The sequence below is a fragment of the Vitis vinifera genome, chromosome 10 (assembly GCF_030704535.1).
Source record: "Vitis vinifera cultivar Pinot Noir 40024 chromosome 10, ASM3070453v1".
Classification (NCBI taxonomy): Eukaryota; Viridiplantae; Streptophyta; class Magnoliopsida; order Vitales; family Vitaceae; genus Vitis; species Vitis vinifera.
The window spans coordinates 9,335,105-9,357,523 of NC_081814.1; the positions used below are offsets into that span (position 1 = coordinate 9,335,105).

Below are 22,419 nucleotides of genomic sequence, written 5' to 3' on the forward strand. Positions count from 1 at the left end.
CGTTTCAATTATTTTTTTTATATAAAAAATACAACAACTCATTATCAAAGCTAAGAAGACATTTCTAATTTGAGGTTACAAAAAAAAAAAAAATTATTGAACCATTATATATAAGAAATTGGTAATCAACCCAAGAAATTGGACTTTATTTAGTCAAAAGATTGCATTGTTAGTTTATGTTGTAATTTATCATACAGTTAGTGTTTTTTTATCGTAATGTTAGTGAATTTATGTTGTAAATGTAATTAAAAATGTAGGCAAAACTGTGAACTATTATAATTAAAAATCTAATACAAGTCCACATAATGGAGATGAATAACCTATTACAAATAACTCTAAATACAAATACATCAAAGTACAATACAATTAAGCATTATATATATAATCCAAAACTTAATAGACATGAAGTAAGTGTATGATTAAGCAATTTTCAAACATAGAATAAAAAATAATAGTCCTACTAGAATTACTTTCTGCATGAACTCAATTCTTGTTAAAATATGTTTAAAATCTTCATCCACGCCATACATTCTTCTTTGAACAACCTCTTCTGGTTCTTGGTAGGTGTTGCCATCACCATATCCTTCCGGGAATGCCCATTTAAAGAAATGACAATCATCTCTAGTATTTGCATATTGACAATAATAATATAACCTATTTGGGTTATCCTTTGATTCAGAGATTCTAACAGCCGCCCTCTGTCTGGGTGAACATTTACACATATAGTTATGATAAAGTAGATATTCACCATTTCTAGTATTACCTCTTATATTTCTAAATGAAGCACTTGAAGATGCCATGATGTAACCTGTATTTCAATGGAAAACAAGTTAAACAAATGTAATGAACATGTACAAAGTCGATAATGATCTTCAAAATAACATTAAAAACATGGTTACAAACCACCCTAAATAATGATAAGATCATAAGTCTAAAATAGTGGCATATGTAATACAAACATCTTTGTCATGACAATCAAGTAAATAAGTAAGTTCCAAAACAAATTCTTACAAATTCTAATTTCATAAACCACACATATCATCACAATCAAAATAAGATAAAAAGTAGCATGCCACCATACAAGCATAACACTAGAATCATGGAGCGGGTAATGGATTTTTGCATGAAGCTCGATTATGGCCTGCAACTTGACATCGTGAACAGAAGATAAGCCTTTTTGAACTAAATTGAGACTCTATTCGACGGTGTTGAGGCCTTCCAGGTGGTCGTTTTGAGCATGGAGGTTTAAGTGAAGGATATAAGCGACCTTGAGCATCACGAACACATCCATCAACATCAACTATAGGCATATTGTGATTTGGAATTGAATTGAAGTGTCCAGAATATATCAACTCTTGCATTGGAAGCTTGAAATATGAGTCAACATATTCATAAACATCTTGTTTCATCTGGCGTATTGCTGCACATGCATGCTCACAAGGTATTCCGACCATTTGCTAAGCCTTACAAGTACATGTACGCTCTCTCAAATTCACGTCTACATATACTTTCATATTGAATACCTTAAACACACCACCAACATAGGGAGATACAGGCAATGACCCACTCTTTATAATGTTTTCCAACAACTTTTCCTCAGTCTTTGGGCCAATTGGAGCTTTCCAATTTTCTGTAGCACCCATATGATAACATGCTAGATGAGCAAACTTATCCATATGTGTCATTACTAAGTTGAAAATTGTGTAATGACGTTCCTCCTTCATCCAAGCATTGAATGATTCAGCAAGATTAGTTGTCATCTTATCCCATCATTTTTTGGCAAACTTTGACATTGCCCAATGTTGTGGACTGTTCTCTTTAACCCACTTCGCTAGGTCACTGTTTTATGTCTTTAATTTTTCCATGGCTACAACATAATCATCATCCAACCTAGCATACGCAACATTATCAAGTAGCAACAATGCATCCATTTTACATTTTTTTTCCCTTCATACTATGTTTCATCACATAGCTACTAAAATTCTCTTTCACATGACGATAACAATATGCATGATTTTCTACTCCAAAAAGTTGAGAAACACTACGAAGGATTGCTTGATGCCTATATGATATTATGACTACCTCTTTATCTTGAAGTATGCCCTTTAATTTCTACAAAAACCATAGCCAATCCTCATAGTTTTCTGAACTTACAACACCAAATGTAATTGGGAACATGCCATCATTAGCATCATAAGTTGTTGTAGAAAATAAGGAGCCCTATACGGTCCACTCAAATGAGTTGAGTCAATTGCAATAACAGGTCGACAACCCATTAAAAACCCTTGAATTGAAAAAGAATGTGCAATGAACAATTGCCAAAAATGCCCATCTTGTCTGCTACATTCAACAATCGTCCCTGGATTAATGTCTACCAATCTCTGACATAACCATGGCAACAACATATATGAGTTTTTTGGAAGACCATATATTCTCTCTTTTGCCATTTCTTTGTATGTCCAAGCTTGCTTATAACTCAATGAAACACCATACCGACTCCTAAAGTCTTTGCAAATTTGACGGGGCAAATACTGAGGGGTTGCCCTTATTACTTGCTTTATGACACGAGCACCTCTCCTTCCCCGCATTGAAGGTTGGCTTGAACATTCAACATCTGCACAATGATTGTGTACATCAGTGAAGATGTTAACCTTCAAAATTTTGGTTGTGCCTACTGAATTAGCAGTTATTCTCCAAGGGCACCCATCCACTAAACAACACACAGATATTTGCTTTGGAGAGTTCTTTTTGAATTTGTATTGAAATATACTAACTAATGACATCGTATATAATGCATTTCTAAATTCATCTGCATTAGGAAAACTATGCCCACTCCCAATAATAGGTTGACGACAAAGACTTAAATCATGTGGCATAACTTCAGTTTCTGCACATCTGGACATGAAGCCTTGAGAAAGTCCTAAATTAAACTCATTGTTTGCTTGACATGATGCAACTGAATTGTGTGTTTCCTCCGTACTATTGCGACTGCATATTATAGCACACTCAGTTAATTAATATTAAAAGCACCTTGCATCATGGAATTAATGACAACTAATACAAGATATATCACTTACCAATAATCATTTTGCACATTGACTATACCTCCTTCAACTTCTACTCTTCGAGTCCGTTTTAATACATAAATACGAGCATAATCATAACTATGGGTGTGGAACTGCATTTTTCACGTGCGTTCCCACTCGATTGGCGAGACTCGCTTTTTATTTGTAAAAAAAAAAAAAAATTAATTTTAAAAAAAAGTTGGAGTCACCACCTATTTTATTTTTATTTTAAAGGGAAAATAAAACAAGAAAGAAAAACCCTAAAAAGTGACTCCATAGTTTTGGAAAAAAACATGTCTTTGGGAAACCTGAGTCTAGGTCCGAGGATCAGGTTACTTATTGGGAAGGTACCTCTAGGAGGTAGCACCCCTCTAAGCCCTAAAAAGGTCTCTACTGACTAAGTTAAGGGTAATGTGGCAATTAATTGATTAATTATAAATACCTAAGTAAGCTAGGGTGATTTCGAAAAAAAAAATTGCATGCTAAACAAGATAAGATCACAATAAAGATGAGTTAGGGTGCGTACCTGAACCGCTTCCTAGGCGCTATTATAAAACATCAATGCTTAATTTAGATGGTGTATCACACAACATGTATCTTCATCAAATAGGATCAAACAATCAAATAAATATCAAGACAATCAAGTATGGCACCAGACAGGGCAATGGCATGCATATTCACAGAATTCAGAAAGTAGGTGATAGAAGACATACCTGGATAGCATAGATAATTTGTAACGTACTTCCTCAAGTTGTAAGGGGTTAGATAATAAATAATAAAATATAGAAATCCTAGCATGCTCGTTATCTAATTAGCATAGCAAAAGTGATCAAAGTATACAGAATCATCAATTATCACATACATCTTATATATAATTCCTAAAAAATAGATAGACGTGATTTCAACAAGTGTCAAATGTGGCAACAAAAATAAAATTTGAAAAGATTTTCTTATGTAGGGGTTTCACCAATTCCCCAATCAATATACACGAATTTAGCTTAGAATTATCCCATTTATTTGGGACCACAAGCTTTGATTCGTGTTTTATTCAAAACTGCAATTTTATTTGAAAGATGTGAACCGATCAAAACATGGTTGCACATTATTTTAAAAAATGAGATTTTGATTCTAAGAACTCTAAATGAATTTTTGAAATGGATTTTTAAGGAAAATGAGATTTTGAGAATAGTGTTATATTTTAAAAATAAAAGAAATTAATTTGAAAGCAATAAAGTGTATGAATCAAAATACCAAGCAAAACAAAAGAGAACAAAATCACAAAGTAGAATTTTTGACAACCAAGAAAATTGAAGGTGATAATGGAGGCTAATCTTCATGAGTTTCCAAAAAGCCTCAGAAAGGAAATCAAATTAAATGAAGGATCACTAAAGCAATGGGCAAGGCATTCTAAATTAGACAAACTAACGGAGTATCAATTCATGAACTAACCGCTAGGATTTTAAAAGCATATAAGTTAAGATGAGGGTGATCAGGATCTAACATTAACGATTTTGAAACAAAACTAAAAAAAAGGATCAATTCAGGTAAGGAACTAAAATTATAGAAGTACCTAAACTAATTACAACGAGTTTGACTAAATTAAACTAAAAACATGAACTTTCAAACATAGAATTAATTTTATTAATGAACTAAAATTATAAAAAGTGCTTAAACTGATTAAAATGAGCCAAACTAAATCAAAGCAAACTGAGAATATGTACTTTCAAGCATAGAATTAATTTTTTTTTTATGAACCAAAAATTATAAAAGTGTCTAAACTAAATAAATGAATTAAATTAAATCAAAGTACCCTAAAAACATGAACTTTTAAATAAAGAATCAATTTTATCAATAAATAAATAAAATTATAAAAACACATAAACTAATTAAAATGAACCAAATTAAATCAAAGAATACTAAAAATATGAACTTCCAAACATGGGATCAATTTTATTAATAAACTAAAACTATAAAAAAAACACCTAAAATAATGAGTATAAATTATTAAATCAAAGAAAACTAAAAACTGAAACTTTCAATTTCATTAATGAACTAAACTATAACAAATATCTAAACTAAATATAATGAATCAAATTAAATTAAAGCAAGCTAAAAACGCAAACTTTCAAACATAGAATCAATTTTATCAATGAATTAAAACTATAAATGTATTTGAACTAAATAGATGAATCAAACTAAATCAGAGTAAACTAAAAAAATGAACTTTCTAACATGAAATCAATTTTATCAACAAATAATTGAATGAATAACAAGTAATTAAAAGAGTAGCAAATACATGAATAACTGAATGAATAAAATTCAAATGTTTTCAATATGAAGCAATCAATCAAAATTAAATAGGGATCAAATCATTCTTTTTTTTTTTTAAATATTTTCCTTAATATAATGAATCCAAACTAAAACATACAAACTCATTTAAGCTAAACTAACAAATAAATTAATACTAAATTAGATTGGAATTAAAAAAATCCACTTCGTCTAATAAAATTATTTGAGTTATCAAATTAGAATCAAATATGCATTTTTTTTAAATAAAACATATTAATAATTTAGTGACTCAAAAACTAAAATAATCGAAATTGGAAAAACAATATGCAATCTTTCTAAAGGTTTAATCAAACAATTGAATTAAAATTATGAATAGGATAAATTAATAAACCAAATCGAAACCTAAATTGTACCTAAAAAAATTAATTAATTAAACTAAGAAATCAAAATCAATAACAAAACTAAACTAAGGAGTAAATTAAGACAAAACTAATTAAATTAAACTCACAAACATGTTTTGACTATCATATGGATTAAAACAAAATTAGCATGTACTTATGAATTACGAACAAAAATAATCAAAACTATTTCAAAAAAAAACTCACCTGTATTATCAAAAAAAAAAAAAATCTGCCTTTGATGCGTTAAGGTGGCTCCCCTCAGCAAAAGTCTCTTCTCCATGTGGATCTCTCTGCTCCAGACAAAATAATCTATCTCCCTCTTATGCGGATCTCTCTACCCTTGTTTATATGGTAGCACCTCCCATTTTTTTTAATATTCTCTTTCTTTTTTTTTAATGCACGTGCATCTGAGAAAGTGCATGCATCATGACTTATGATATACGGTGGAATTTACATGATTGCCCATGTCCAACTTGGAAATTTTGATCTGATGGGCTCAGATGAATCTGCATTTGAGACCCCAACCTGCATAGCACTCCTCCATCGTCCGATTTGAATGCCTTTGTTCCCGCCATCTCTCAATATATTACAATCCTTGAGAACCGTTGATGCTGTCGACGAAGAGGAAGTCGTCGAATTTGCGCCCTCTGAGTAGTCGGTGGAGTCTGCACACAAGTGATCACGTGATTCCCTGCCCGAGAGTTGCTCACTCTTCGCGGTTCATTGCCAGTGATTGCGCCGACACCAGAGACTCCGTCCCATTAGATCGTGGTGGTCGATCGCCAGCGTTCCAGTCAAGGAGGCGAAGTCTGAGGCATTGACCACTGTCGCAGCTACATTGAGAATGCTATGAAATCTCCCGGAGAGACGTCAGATCTGGACGGCGGTGAGGGAGGAGTGCAGCAGCGTTGCAATGTGGAGATGATGGTTCTCACAGCAGTGTAGCAGTGCAGGTAGAGGAGATCGCATCGTCGGTGGTCGGCAGTGCATGAGGAGTGGTCGTCGGAGAGATGGCGCTGGTGAGGGCATTCGTGATTCTGTTCTTTGATGGATTCAAACTTTTCCTCTCACTCGCGATCATGGTTCCTCTGCTCTGAATCGCGATCCCGCTCTCGGTTTCTGGAAGAGCAGTAGTGGCGGCTGTCCAGAGAGATGTCTGAGGGTTTGTTGGTGGAGGCAGCGCGTGAGGAGTGGTCGGCGGAAAGAAAACCAGAAAAAGAATCATGATGAAGGTGCGATCTCCTGTTCTCTAAGAAAATGGGTGTCCAAGGGAAGATGGTGATTCCATCCTTGAGTATGAAGGTTATGGAGCTCCGAAAATGGGTGTTTGATGACCCTTTCTCACTTTTTCAATGAAGAATTCAAGAAAACACCCCCTAGTCTTGTTGTCGGTGTTGTGGCTTCTTTTTATACCGACATTAGAAGTCACTAGAACTCCAACTGTCATTTATTCTCAAGCGTGGTGTGCATGCTTCCATGTTCACATGTTCTTCACGAGGGATCATCCTCTCTAGAGACTTCCAGAGAGCCTCTAAAAATGCCTGACCTCTAATGCCACCTCTATGTGACAACTCTCACCAACTTCATCCTCATGCCTTCACAGGAACCTCCCACTCCCAAACATGCAATTCGTCTCCTCATGCAGAACAAAACCAAAAAATTTAAAAATTAAAAGAAAAGAAAATAAACCCATGGAAATAATAGAATAAAACACGATTTTAAAATAAAAGGAAGAGAACTAGGAGAGACTAGATTATATAATTTCGTCTTTCAACAAAGGGGGGTCGTATGCATATTTTAAATCTAAGCAATTCAAACAATTTTCTATTAAGTAAGTAAATAAATAAAATAAAAATAAAAATAAAAACAGTAATGATAATAATATTGACAATAATAATAATAAAGAAATAAAGAGTATAAATGAAAATGAATAAACAAAATATATATAATTATTGAATGCATGCAATAATAATAATAATAATGATAATAATAAAAGTTATAATAATAATAATAAAAGTTATTTATATATATATAAAAGTTAAGCCCGATGAAGTATTTAAACGGACCTAAGTGGGTGCCTAACGAACTAAGTGTCCTAAAGTGATCGGGACATTGTCTAAATGGCCTAAACATGCATAAAAACTATCCTAGAAAAATAAAGAAAAGCTTAAGTCTAAATCAAAACTGCCAAGGGTCACAATAAGGGGCTAGACAATCCCTCAACCAAAGTCTCCGAGGTGGCTCAAGAAAGGTAAGTAATGTGAGTAGCCATGGGCCACCAAGGAACTACTATAAAGCACTGAAAACAAATTTAAAGACATGTGCTAAAGGGACAAAATTGAGGGTCTACAATGGGATAACATCATATGCATGTCCTCATCATCATCCAACTGTTGAAGTGCAGATGGATCAAACTCAAGGGTGTAATGAAATGTATATCCATTTGAATTAATATCCAATCGTTCACATGCCTTTGAAACAAATTCAGCATATGACATTCCTTGTCCAATGTACATGCCTTTTTGTTGCCCACCCTTGTATTGTATTTGTTTATCCTCCTTAGGTACAATCTCCCCTCCTTCATGAAGGTAGCCATAAATGGAATTTTCCAAGTCCATTTACCAATTCAGAAGTACGTCTTCTTTCACCGACAATCAAATCAATCTATTTCACAATATTACAATCAATGAAAATTTGACAACAAATACAAAATAAACAAATGAAAATTATAATCAATTGAGACATATTTTATATAATAAATAAAAATATTTGTTGTATATTATACATGTTAGGGATATGCCAAAGAACCCATAATTGCCCAGTTTCATAAGAAATTTGACATTTTCAAAATTTTACCTTATCGTAATGTATCGTAATGTTATTGTATTTGTATTGTAATTGTAGTGTATTTTTATTATACCTCTATATTTTTATATAAAAAAAATTAATTTTATAGATTTTTTTTATCCATCATTAGATTATCATCAACAACTTCATGTATTGAAATTACAATAGTGTATTTTTGTTGTTTTTTTTTTTTTATTTTATAATTTTGGCTTGCAAGGATGCTTTATGATAGGAATACAACATGATAGCCTAGAAATGTCAATTCAGTAAAAAATAATTCAATATTTTGTCATTTTGGTATATTCTAATGTATCATAATGTTAATGTTTTTTCATTGTAACTATATTGCATTTGTATTGTATTTATACTTTATAACTGAAATAATGGTTCTTTTACACAACCTTCAAACTACTAGGCATTCGACTCATCATACCAAAATAATACTTATACAAAAAGGTAACAAATTTATAACAAAAATATAGTGATCTTAACTCTTTAACAAATTCATAATAAAAGACAAAGTGGTCTCGTACAAAGGGGATTTCAGTTTTCAATGACAATCCAAATATGTTCATAAATATACAAACAAAGTGGTCCCAAACAAGCATGAAACAACTGAGAACATTTTTTCATCAATCATGTCAAAAAGTCTTAACAACAAAACTAAAGTGCAAACCTTTTCAATGGAAATCAATAATAATCATATCAAACAACCCACCTAGAAAATAAATTAAAAATAAAAACACATCTTCAATATGACCAAAATAATATAAAAAAATTCAAAATAATAAATTTAAATAACATTTAAAAAAAATGTAATTTCTTTCTCAAAACCTCATTCAATATTTCAGATCTAATATCTTACATTGTTAAAATTATTAACTTGTCCTTCATTCAATCTGATTTTTAAATTATTTATTTATTTTTCCATAAACTGACGTTTTTTTTTTTTTGTATTTAAAAAAAAAAACTGACCTTTAATGGATTTCTTGCTAGATTCACACAAAAAAAATCAAGTTTTGTGTAAACGGTTGCAGATAATGACCTGAAGTGCTGGACCTTTTTCATTTCCCTTTTTTCTTCTACAACACCGACAAGCTCCGGGTAGGTTAAAAAAAACTCTTTTTTATTTTCTGTTGCTTTTCACTTTGTTGTTGCTTTTCACTTATTAAAGGTCGTATTGGCATTTAAACAAAATAAGGCCTTTGGAGGAATTATCATAATTTTACCCTACCCTTTACAATAATTATCAAATTTACCCACCCTCATCGGTCATATTTTTCCCCAGCCTACCCTTAAGGGTAATTCTCCCTAGATTTAATATCTTTCTTTAGCTCATGTGGCTGTGTCCCTGAGGAGTACTTCCATCAAGTCCTCACTTTTCATATGCTTGATACGTAATTTTAGGAAGCTATCATATACTCTCTTTCATTTCCTTTTCATTTGTCAAAAAGAAATGCCCATTAATCTCCATCTTGCCAACTAAAATTATTATTTATGCACCTCCCCATGAACATGTATTTATCTACAAAGCCGTTATCTGTTTTCTTAGTGCATGATTTGTCTCAAGAGCCCATACTGGTTATTGTGCAATAGCAACTCTCATTGTATATTTAGATTTCAAAATTAAAGGGAACCAAAAGTAGTAATTACCCTAAATAAAATTAGTATTTTGTTTGCATGATTAATTTGTTGTTGGAAATGAAATATTATAACTACTTTGCAAATTTACTACACACATTTGAAGAGAAAGAGTTAGGCTCTGTTTGAAAGGTGTTTTCAATATTAGGTTGTTTGTCCCATGTGTGGGTTGGACTCATAAATGGGCTTTAGCCCAATTGCCTTGAAAAAAAAAAGGGGGAGGGGGAGTGCATGATATAGAGAAAGAGAAGCCGAGAGAGTGGGAGAGAAAAATAGGGTTTGTGTGAAACTTGTGCAAGATCATTAGGTAGTGAAACGATGTTGGTTTGAGCTCAAATTTGATGTGGTGAACCCATGTGATGAGTTTCTCACTTCTATTGGGCTTGATTCTCCGTTTGATCTCTCTAAGGTGTTCGCCCAAAATACCCACTTAATGAAATCTACCCTTTACTATTGGTGTAATTTTGAGATATCCATCTTTATTGATGATGAAGATTATTGTTAGCCAAGAATGATGTATTTCTTGATAATTGTGAGCCTCTAGTCTTATCTAGAGAGAAACTTTGTAAACCCATTGTTTTCACATGGTGGAAGTCGACAATGTACTATGACCCTATCGTTTTTTCCTTCACATTGAAGGGTTTTCCATGTAAAAATCTATATATTATTTGTGTCTGTATTATTTATTATTATTGTGTTTCTTTTGGTTGACATATTTTATGATATTGGTTTTGCTAGAATTTATTTGAAATCTCATTTTAATCACACAAAGAGGGAAAAGATTTCCGTTGCTAGGTACTATTATAAGTAGTTTTCCAAACAAGTGGTATTAGAGTTAGATTGGCTAGAATTGTGTGTGTTGAAATGGAGTAGCAAAATTTGTTTGGGATGATAAAATTAATGTCATCGAATTATTCTATTTGGAAATGGAAAATGTGGGATCTGTTGTATTGTAAAAATTTGTTTAAGCCTGTTAAAGGCATGACAAAACCAAAAGGAATGAGTGATGATGATTGGGAAATATTGCATACAAGGTTGTTGCTACAATCAAATACTAGGTTGACACAATATTTTTCATCATATTTCTAAAGAGACCAAAGCTGATGTTTAGGATGAGTAACAAACACTGTTACATCTCAGCTCCTTGCCTAATAGTTAGGATACTTTGGTGGTTCCATTAAGCAACACTGTTAATAGAAGAATATAAATGAATTACATATGAAGATATATAAGATTTTGACGTGATCCTATCAATCATGTTTACTTCAACGGATGGGAGATATCATTTCACTATCCGATAAAAAATATTATAAATGACAAAAATAAATACAAGTACTAGGTCTTGAAACATCGCATGTTTTTTACTTAACTATTATATTTTTGTTTTGGTATCATAAAACAAATATTCCTTCACATGTTTTACAGACATGGAAAAATATTCCTTGAGCGCTGAGTCTTACATTTCTACAAGGACCATCTTCATCATAGATGGCCGTGACAATTAACTTGAGTGATTGATGGGATATATTTTCTAATTTTTTGTTTTCCAAATTAGAAAATAATATGGTATGCTTATATAAAAAGTATAAATTTATAATTTTTAAAATTTGAGACAGTAAAAAATTGTTTAATAATTTTCAGAAAAGTTATTGCTTTTATAAAATAAATCTCATAAAACTCTTCTATTTCTATTTTTTAAAACAGATTAAAGTAGTAAATATATCCAAACAACACCTTATGCTTCTCGTAATATTTTGGAGTAGCCTCGAAGTTATAACGTGAATAACAGTGGTTTGACACGGTTCAATTGTTGTTGCTGCTTTAGGTTTTGTTTTTTTTTTTTCTTTTTCTTTTCCTTAAGTATATTTGCTTTATAAATACCCACCTTAAGATGGTTCAATAGGTCACTGAAATTAGGTCAATTAACAATGGCATCAACACAGTTTCCAAGCTTTCGAGCTGCTCCTGTACAAAGTGTTCAGGAGCTCATCAAAAAGCCCATCCCTGCAGTCCCACAGCCCTTTATCCTGGATGATCCGCAGTCTCCAATTCTCTCAGCCAGCACTCCCCTGCCACTACTCCCCACCATTAACATGAAACATTTAATCATGAGTGAAACCGCAGATTCTGAGCTAGAGAAGTTGCACTCAACTTGCAAAGAATGGGGTTTCTTTCAGGTTTCTCTCAAAATCAATAATCTTTAATCATTTGTCTATGTAGCACTTGAACTTTTAAGGGCTGTTTTGTTTTGCATGAAATCTAGTTTCATGTGTCCAGGCAAATGAAGAGGACGATGTGGGGCGACAGAAAATTATTCGGAAATTAATAATTTGGTACATATGATATTCATTACAATTTTGTATAAAGCATACCCCTATAATCTGTTTGCACCTTGCATGACATATATATATATATATATTAAACTAAATCCAATATGAAAAAATAATAATAATAAATAACAATACAGAAACTAACATGTGTGTTCATGGATGCGCAGTTGGTGAACCATGGAGTCAGCTCTTCACTTGTGGAGAAACTGAAATCTGAGATCGGAGAATTTTACAAACTTCCCTTGGAAGAGAGAATAAAATACAAGATGAGGCCCGGGGATTTTGAAGGGTATGGGCTTTCCCCGATCCGGTCAGAAGATCAAAAACTTGACTGGGGTGATAGGTTTTATATGACAACCAACCCTATACATACAAGGAAGCCGTATCTATTACCAGAGCTCCCTCCATCGCTAAGGTTCTCTCTCATCATCATCATCTTCTTCTTCTTCTTCTTTCAGCTCTATATATGTTTTCTTCTTTAACTGCAGGGATAGCTTGGAATGCTACTTAGCGGAGCTGCAGAAACTGGCGATGATGCTTCTAGGGTTTATGGCCAAAGCTCTAAAGTTGGAGAAAGGAGAGATGGAAGAGTTGTTTGAGGATGGGAAGCAATCAGTGAGGATGACTTACTATCCTCCATGCCCACAACCAGAGCTGGTTATGGGGCTTACGCCTCACTCTGATGCTACCGGCATCACCATCCTTCTCCAGATTAATGGAGTGGATGGTCTCCAAATTAAAAATGATGGGGTTTGGATTCCTGTGAGCTTCCTTCCAGATGCACTTGTTGTGAATATAGGAGACATTCTCGAGGTTTCCCCACATGCTCCTTTCTACATTTTGGAAACCGTAGCTACCGTTTTCAAACTTAATTTTTTCTGTTTTAATTAAATATCATTTTCATGGTTTTAATAATTATGAGTTTATTAGAATGTAGGCTCCGTATATGCTTGGATCATGTAAAAAGCCTTGTTGTTCTTTCATTCTTTCTTTCTGTTTTTTTCTCTCACCTTTTGGATAGATTTTGGTTTCTTTTTTAGGAATTATGAGTTTAATTATTAGAACATAAGCTTCCACTTATGATTGTAATTTTTTTTTATTGTGCTCTAAAAATAGCCAAATAAAGTAAAATATAATTAAAATTAGTTAAAAATTTATATATTTTTAAATCATTTAATTTTTATATTAAGAATTAAAATAAGTAAAATAAATTTAAATTAATATATAAAAATAATTTATTAGTTTTAAATTTATTTTTTATTTTCTTGCTTTTTTTTCTCGTTTTATTTTTAGGAATCAAATATGGAGAACAGGGGAAAGAAAAAAGAAAAGACCAAAAGAAAAGAAGATAGAAGGCACACACAACACTAAATAATGAGTAGAACTTAAGAAAAAATTCCCCTTTTTTAACCAACTGCCGCGTCTTCCTATTTTGCAGGGGTATACACTAGCATAGAGCACCGGGCAACAGTAAATGCAGCAAAAGAGAGGATCTCCATTGCCATGTTCTTCAACCCCAAATCCTCAGCTCACATTAAACCTGCAACCAGTCTGACAAATCCTCACAATCCGTCATTGTTCAAACAAGTAAGCATGGAAAAATACGTCAAGGATTTCTTCTCCCGAAAGCTGGATGGAAAATGGTACATAGAGCATTTGAAGATAAAAAATGAGGAAGAATACCGTACCTGAAGCCTGGCTACATGTATATGGTTATGTTTAATTATGCTATGCTATGGTTTGGTAGTTGCATGGATCCAAGAAATACTATAGCTTTGAGGTTGGTAGTACTGTTCCTATCGTACTACGTACGTTCTTGTCCAATAATTTCTGTAAAGCATGCATAATAAGAGCCCCGCTCCACTGGGGCGCTACTTGCCTGTAAAATAAGCATTCCCTGTCGCTGGTTGTTGTGATGTCGTTGCCTTGTTATGCATAAATATATAAAGAAGGAAAAACTTATCATGATTGTGTTCCCTTGCGACATTGCACCGGAGTTACTTGATTTTCTGATCACTTAAATATTCAAAGTAATTAGTAATAATAAACAAGGGCCCGTTTAAGAAAACTATATTTAGTGTTTTAGAATAGTTTTTAAATACAATAATCCATTGTTTTTAAAAACAAAATTTCATTTAAAAACTTATATATATATATATATATATATATATATATATATATACCAATTTACTCTTTATGAAAATACACCTATGCAGAATGTAAAGGTTATTGGCGTAGTATTAGTATTTTTAATTATTTTTAAAAAATATTTAACCAAAAATAAATAAACGTTTCGGATTTGTTCTCAAAAATCAATATACTTTGATAATAAATTCTCAACAACTGTTTTGAATAAAAATTAATCAAATATATTTTTTTTAAGTTAAAAATTTATTTTTATTTTAAAAATAAAAACTATTTTTGAGAACAAATTTCAAACCAACCCGGATTCATCAAAACTTATGTTGTTAGCTAGAATTTGACTAACCATGTCAAGGTGGTAGAAATGAATTCAAGTTCTTGCACAGATGAAATTGGATAATGGTTGGGTTCAATTTCCAACCTAAATGAACAACTCTCAATTTAACCCTGCATTGTCTATTCTTAAATTATTTTTATTGAGGATAATTTTTCTCCTCCTTATACATAATATGACCTTCCTCAAATTTCACAACCTTTCATTAAATTTTGGATTATTAGACAAATCTAAATATTACACTACAAAATTTACCTTTACTTAAAAATACTATATTAACCTCTTTGTCATTGTGATTAAACAAATTAAAAACTCAAAATGATATTTTTACCCTTTCTTGTATCATGATGGAAAGAAGTCACTTCAAACATGCATGATTTACCTTCTAAATTCTTCTTTTTTACTTCTTAAACTCATTTCTCTCATAATCTTATCAACATTGTAGGGACCCTTCCCCCTGATGACACGTGGCGCGCTTCGCTATCCGGAGCAGCTCTGTCCGTACTTTCCCAAGAGGGACACATGGCATGCATTGCTATCTAGATCAAACTCCATTCGGACTCCCCAAACGGACATGTGGCGCGCTCCCCTATCTGGACTTCCTCAGGGAGAAGCACACGTCACTCGCGAATGTTGCGTTCGGATGATAACCTACCCCTATCCGGATCATTGACTGAAGTGAGCAAGTCTTGCTACATCATTCCGACAGCCTGCCATAGCTCACGATCCACCGCCTGCAGAGCGAAAGGACATGAATGATGGCAAGTCACCTCTCACAATCTCTGACAGCCGTTTATAGGGTCATGATGGCTCTGCCACCACCTAGTGGCATCATGACGAGCCAAAAAATCCTTCCATCATTAAAGAGAGAGGACGAGCTTCTGACACTATATAAAGGAACCTTCACACAAGGAAGAAGGTAAGCTTGCTATACTTATTAAAAGGTCAACTGCTTAATCTCTCTAGACATGGCTAACAAAACCATCGGAGGGTGTGTCCGGACACCTTGTCCGAACATCTTTTGCAGGGACGACTGAACCAGAACTCTATCTTGGTTGAAAGCGTGCATCCACTTGGCAGCTACGTGGATCACAGGGACGCAAGGCCTCACCATTGGCGTCGTCTGTGGGAACTTCGCTGATTCAGTCGCAGGTAAAGATGTCCACACCGTCCAGCAGCCGCTTGTCTACTAGGGGAGAAGAAGATAATACCGAATGGCGCCGAGCCATCGAGAGAAGACAGTTGGTAAGCAAGCGACAAATGCAAGCTCTTCTCCAGGAAATAAAGAGGTTGAGAGAAGAAAACGCGGTGTTGCGTATCCAGGCTTCATCAATGGGGTCTCCTCATGATCAGCGCTCAAGGGGCTAGGTAGCAAACTCAAGGCCTGACCCAGAATCGATATACCCTGAGACAGCAGGAGCCATCCCTGAAACATGCAACAATAGGCCGCAAGAGTGACACACGCCCATGCACCAAACTCCCTAGGAGGAAAGCTCAAACTCTACTCGTCTCTCGTCAAAGAGACAACGTGACAAAAGACCCCAGTTATCGGGAGCGATGCGCGCGAAACTAGGCCCAAAGGAGCCTAGGAAGCCACTCTATGATGCCCTTGACTGGCATAGAGCCAAAATATACTCCGCGGCCCAACCCGAACAAAAACAGGAGCCTAAGAGGCCACTCTGTGATGCCCCTAACTGGCACAGAGCGCGCCCTAACCATCCTGAGAGGCCACTCTGTGATGCCCCTGACTAGCACAGAGCGCGCCCGAACCATCCTGAGAGGCCACTCTGTGATGCCCCTGACTGGCACAGAGTGCACCCTGACCATCCTGAGAAGCCACTCTGTGATGCCCCTGACTGGCATAGAGTGCGCCCTGACCATCCTGGGAGGGCACTCTGTGATGCCCCTGACTGGCACAGAGCGCGCCCTGACCTAATGGTCACCTCTTTGGTGCAGAACGTTCTTCTGCACCAAGCGGTACGACAAGCTGGGAGAAACCTCCCAAACGAGCCACCTAGTGGTTTCATCAGCAAAAGGCTGGACGACATGCTCTCCACGCCTTTTTGCTCTCATATTATTCATTACGACCCCCCAAGGGGATTTCTTGTGCCAAAATTCTCCACGTACGATGGGTCTAACGACCCCTTCGACCATATCATGCATTATCGTCAACTCATGACTCTTGATATAGGAAACGATGCGCTGCTATGCAAAGTATTCCCTGCCAGCCTATAAGGGCAGGTCCTCTCATGGTTTCACCGCCTACCTCCCAACTCTGTTGATAATTTCAGGGACCTGTCGGAAGCTTTCATGGGACAATACTTATGCTCCGCTCACCAAAAACAGAACATCAGCACTCTGCAAAACATAAAAATGTAGGAGAATGAGTCATTGAGGGAATTCGTGAAGCGGTTCGGTCAGGCCGTGTTACAAGTAGAAGCTTACAGCATAGATGCGGTCCTACATATCTTCAAGCGAAGCATCTGTCCAAGCACCCCATTCTTCGAATCGCTGGCTAAAAAGCCTCCTATGACGATGGACGACTTGTTCCGGCGCGTGAGCAAATACTCAATGCTCGAGGATGACGTGCGAGCAGCCACTCAGCAAGTCTTGGTTGTAGGACAGGCATCCAGAAGTGGTGCGGAAAGAAGTGCCAAAATTCCGAACCAGCCAAGGCCATCCGGTCGAAGACAGGAAGGACAAAGCCGTCCAGAACAGCCGCCCCTCACACCCTTGTCCATATCTTATGAGAAACTTCTCCCTATGATCCAAGACATGTCCGACTTCAGGTGGCCCAGACCCCTCATAGCGGACCCATCCAAAAAGGATCATAGTAAAAAATGCACCTATCATAAGGAGCATGGTCACACAACGGAGATGTGTAGGAGCCTCCACTATTTGGTCGAGAGACTTATAAGGGCGGGACATTTGAAGCAATACCTCCGCTCGGATGCCAGAGGTAGGGACGCTTCCCGAAATCCCAACTTTGGAGCCCCTAGGGTTCCAGTTGCTCCCAAAGCCATTATAAACTATATCGACGGAGGCCCAATGGACGAGGAGTATAACTCCAAACGAAAGAAACAGAAGTTGTTGCGGGCAGCATCGGTGCGTGAGCGCGTCAACTCCATACGGCCTTGGATAACTGGGGGGGGAGCCCTCGCCCCATAGATGGGACAATCATTTTCCCACTAGGAGACCCCACACGGATATTACAACCGCACCGTGACGCCCTCATCCTGTCCTTAGGGATAGGAGACTTCGATGTGAGACGCATCCTAGTTGACCCGGGCAGCTCGGCCGATCTTGTACAAGCATCGGTCATTAGCCAGATGGGACGCAATCTGACAAGCCTCGAAAACCCCGGGCGAATTTTGTCCGGATTCAACGGAGCGTCAACTACCTCCTTGGGAGACATTGTACTGTCGATCCAAGCTAGCCCAATCACTCTCAACGTACAATTTTCGGTGGTACAAGATTTATCACCCTTCAATGTCATCTTGGGGCGCACATGGCTGCACTACATGAAAGCCATCCCCTCTACGTTTCATCAAATGGTAAGCTTTCTTACCAAGGATGGACAAATCGACCTATACGGCAGCCAGTTAGCCGCTCGCCAGTGCTATCAGATAGCACGAGAAGCAAGAACCAGTCAGGAGGATAAACCCCTCCCTGAGTCCGCCCACGCACTGGACCAATAGCAATTACTGAGTCCGGCGAACAAAGATCCCCCGGCAGAGGATCCCTTACGGACAATCCAAATTTCAAAAGAAGGTACTCACCTTACATATATCAGTTCCCTCTTGACGCCAGAAGAGACTCGGAACATTCAAGACGCCATCCGACAAAGCCATAACGTTTTCGCATGGGCGCATTCTGATATGAAGGGAATCCACCCCTCCATCGTCTCTCATAGGCTTAACGTCTTGCCAACAGTAAGGCCTGTCCGATAGAGGGTTAGACATTTTCACCCGGACAGACAAAAGGTTATCAGGGACGAGATTGACAAGTTGCTGCAAATCAGATTCATTAGAGAAGTGGAGTATCCGGACTGGTTGGCAAACGTAGTGGTGGTACCTAAAAAGGAAGGCAAATGGCGGGTGTGCGTCGATTATACCAACCTCAATAATGCATGCCCAAAAGACAGTTTCCCTCTGCCACGGATAGACCAGATTGTAGACTCCACTGCTGGGCAAGGGATGCTCTCCTTCTTGGACGCTTTCTCTGAATACCACCAAATCCCCATTCCCCTAACCGACGAAGAAAAGACAGCCTTCATAACGCCACAAGGTCTTTATTGCTACAAAGTCATGTCGTTCTGACTCAAAAATGCTTGCGCCACTTATCAGAGACTGATGATGAAGATCTTCAAACCTCTTGTCAGCCGCACAGTGGAGGTATACATTGACGATATCGTGGTTAAAAGCAAAACCCGAGAGGAACATATCCTCCACTTGCAAGAAGTCTTCCACCTCTTAAAGAAATATGGCATGAAGTTGAATCCTTCCAAATACGCCTTTGGCGTAAACGCTAGCAAATTCCTGGGATTTATGGTCAGCCAAAGGGGGATAGAGGTTAGCCCGGATCAAGTTAAGGCAATCATGGAAACACCACCCCCTAGGAGCAAAAAGGAATTACAGCGCCTCATAGGCAAGCTCGTCGCGCTAGGACGCTTTATAGCCCGCTTCACTGATGAGCTGCGACTCTTCTTCTTGGCAATACGAAATGTTGGAGCAAGCAGATGAATGGACAGCTGTCAGAGTGCTTTCAAAAAAATTAAACATTGCCTCATGCAACCATCCATTCTAAGTAGCCCCCTCCCTAGAGAAAAATTGTATATGTACCTGGCTATATCGGAATGGGCAATTAGCGCTACTCTATTTCGCTGTCCCTCGCCCAAGGAGCAAAAACCTATTTACTACATCAGCAGAGCGTTGGCGGACGTAGAAACAAGGTACTCAAAGATGGAGCTAACCGCCTTGGCTCTTCGAAGTGCAGCCCAAAAGCTCCGCCATTACTTCCAAACCCACCCGGTGGTCATGCTAATTGACCAGCCCCTTCGCAACATCCTGTACAAATCGAACTTAACTGGAAGAATACTTCAATGGGGTATAGAGTTGAGCGAATATGGAATTGAGTTCCAACCCAGGTTGTCCATGAAAGGCCAAGTGATGGCTGACTTCGTGCTGGAGTACTCCCGAAGGCCTATCCAGCACGAGGAACAAAGTGAAGAAGAGTGGTGGACTTTGCGAGTTGATGGAGCCTCCTGGTCATCAGGATCTGGAGTAGGGCTCCTACTGCAATCCCCAACAGGAGAACATCTGGAGCAAGCCATCCGATTGGGGTTCCCTGCGTCTAACAATGAAGCTGAGTATGAGGTCATCCTATCCGGATTGGACCTCGCCCTGGCTCTATCCATTTCCAGGCTCCGGGTCTATAGTGATTCCCAACTCGTGGTAAGGCATGTTCAGAAGGAATACGAAGCTAAGGATGAGCGCATGGCGCAATATCTGACTAAAGTAAGGGACACCTTACAACGCTTCACCGAATGGACGATCGAAAAAATTAAACGGACCAAGAATGGACGTGTCGACGCCCTGGCAGGCATAGTTGCTTCCCTCCCCATCAAAGAAGCCATATTATTGCCTATACATGTACAAACCAACCCTTCCGTCGAGAAAGCCCCTACTTGCAATACCATTGAAATAAACCAAACAGACGACCAAGAGTGGGCGGAAGACATAATAAGGTATCTCCAGACAAGTACTCTACCCGAAGAGCCCAAGCAGGTCCTTATCTCAAGTGCCTAAACCACTCAAAGGCCCTGTATGTATTAGCTGAATTGCATGAGGGGGTATGTGGGAACCATTCCGAAAGTCGATCTCTAGCGCACAGAGCCCATTCGCAAGGGTATTACTGGCCCACGATGAAAAAGGATGCGACAGCCTATGTCAAAAAATGTGACAAGTGTCAAAGGCATGCCCCCATACCACATGTGCCGTCCAAGACGTTAAAACCAATTTCAAGCCCTTGGCCCTTCGCACAATGGGGCATGGACATAGTAGGACCCCTACCAGCCACAACTGCCCAGAAAAAATTTCTGCTCGTCGCCACGGATTATTTCAGTAAATGGGTGGAAGCTGAAGCATACGCTAGCATCAAAGACAAAGATGTCACCAAGTTCGTATGGAAGAACATCATCTGTTGCTTTGGAATCCCCCAAACCATTATAGCTGACAACAGTCCATAGTTTGATAGCAGCACTTTCCGAAATTTCTGTTCAGAACTAAACATCCGGAATTCATACTCCACACCGCGTTATCCTCAAAGCAACGGGCAAGTAGAGGCCACAAACAAGACCCTAATAACTGCCTTAAAGAAGAGGCTCGAGCAAGCTAAAGGGAAGTGGGTGGAGAAGCTACCCGGTGTCCTGTGGGCTTATCGAACCACACCCGAACGTCCGACAGGAAATACTCCATTCGCCCTCGCATACGGTATGGACGCAGTCATTCCTACAGAAATAGGGCTACCCACTATCCGGACCGAGGCACGAAGGCAGGATGATGCAAATGCGGAGTTAGAAAGAAATCTGGACTGGACGGACGAAGTAAGAGAGACCGCATCCATCCGGATGGCGGACTATCAACAAAGAGCTGTCGCTCACTATAATCGCAAGGCAAGGCCCAGGAGTTTCAAAAATGGAACGTTGGTCCTTAGGAAGGTTTTCGAAAACACTACTGAGACAGGAGCAGGAAAGTTTCAAGCCAATTGGGAAGGCCCCTATATAGTGTCCAAGACAAGTGAAAGTGGAGCCTATCATCTACAGAAGCTAGACGGAACCCCATTGCTCCGACCATGGAATGTATCCAATCTAAAGCAGTATTACCAATGAAAGAAAGATAGAAGAACAATGTGAATGAGTATGTTTTACTAATACTTGTGAAATTGTATACAAAAAAGTTCTCCGGACTACTAATACAGAGAAAAATAGTAGTAAAAGTTACAAAAAGAAAAGCTCTCATTGGGAGGTGATTACTACTCAAAAAGTGCTATTTTGTAGCTTGTAATTAATCATTTTAAACACTTTTGAGTAGTAGTTATTGCCTTTTAACTCAATTAACATGTTAAGGACCTTTGCAATCATTTCTAATCAAATTGTGTAAGTTTTGGTGTTTTTGATAGCTTTTTTTATCACCAAAGCAATCCAAGAATGAGGGAGAGCTGTATATAGTTCATGGCAAAGCTTTTGGAAGCTCAAATTCATGAAGAAACCAAGATTTGGAGCTCCATAGCCCTTTTCCAAAGTCGTTCAAAGTATGCAAGGAGAGAAGCAAGGAGAGAGGAAAAACAGAGTGAAGAAAACAGAGGACAGC

The 22,419-nt window shown here is 37.3% G+C and overlaps 1 protein-coding gene across 1 annotated transcript in view; it reads right to left on the reverse strand.

Moving 5' to 3' along the window:
- LOC100243524 (uncharacterized) overlaps nucleotides 1-22,419 on the reverse strand; it is a 60,232-nt gene that overhangs the window by 17,769 nt on the left and 20,044 nt on the right. The gene's annotated exons all lie outside the window — the stretch shown is intronic.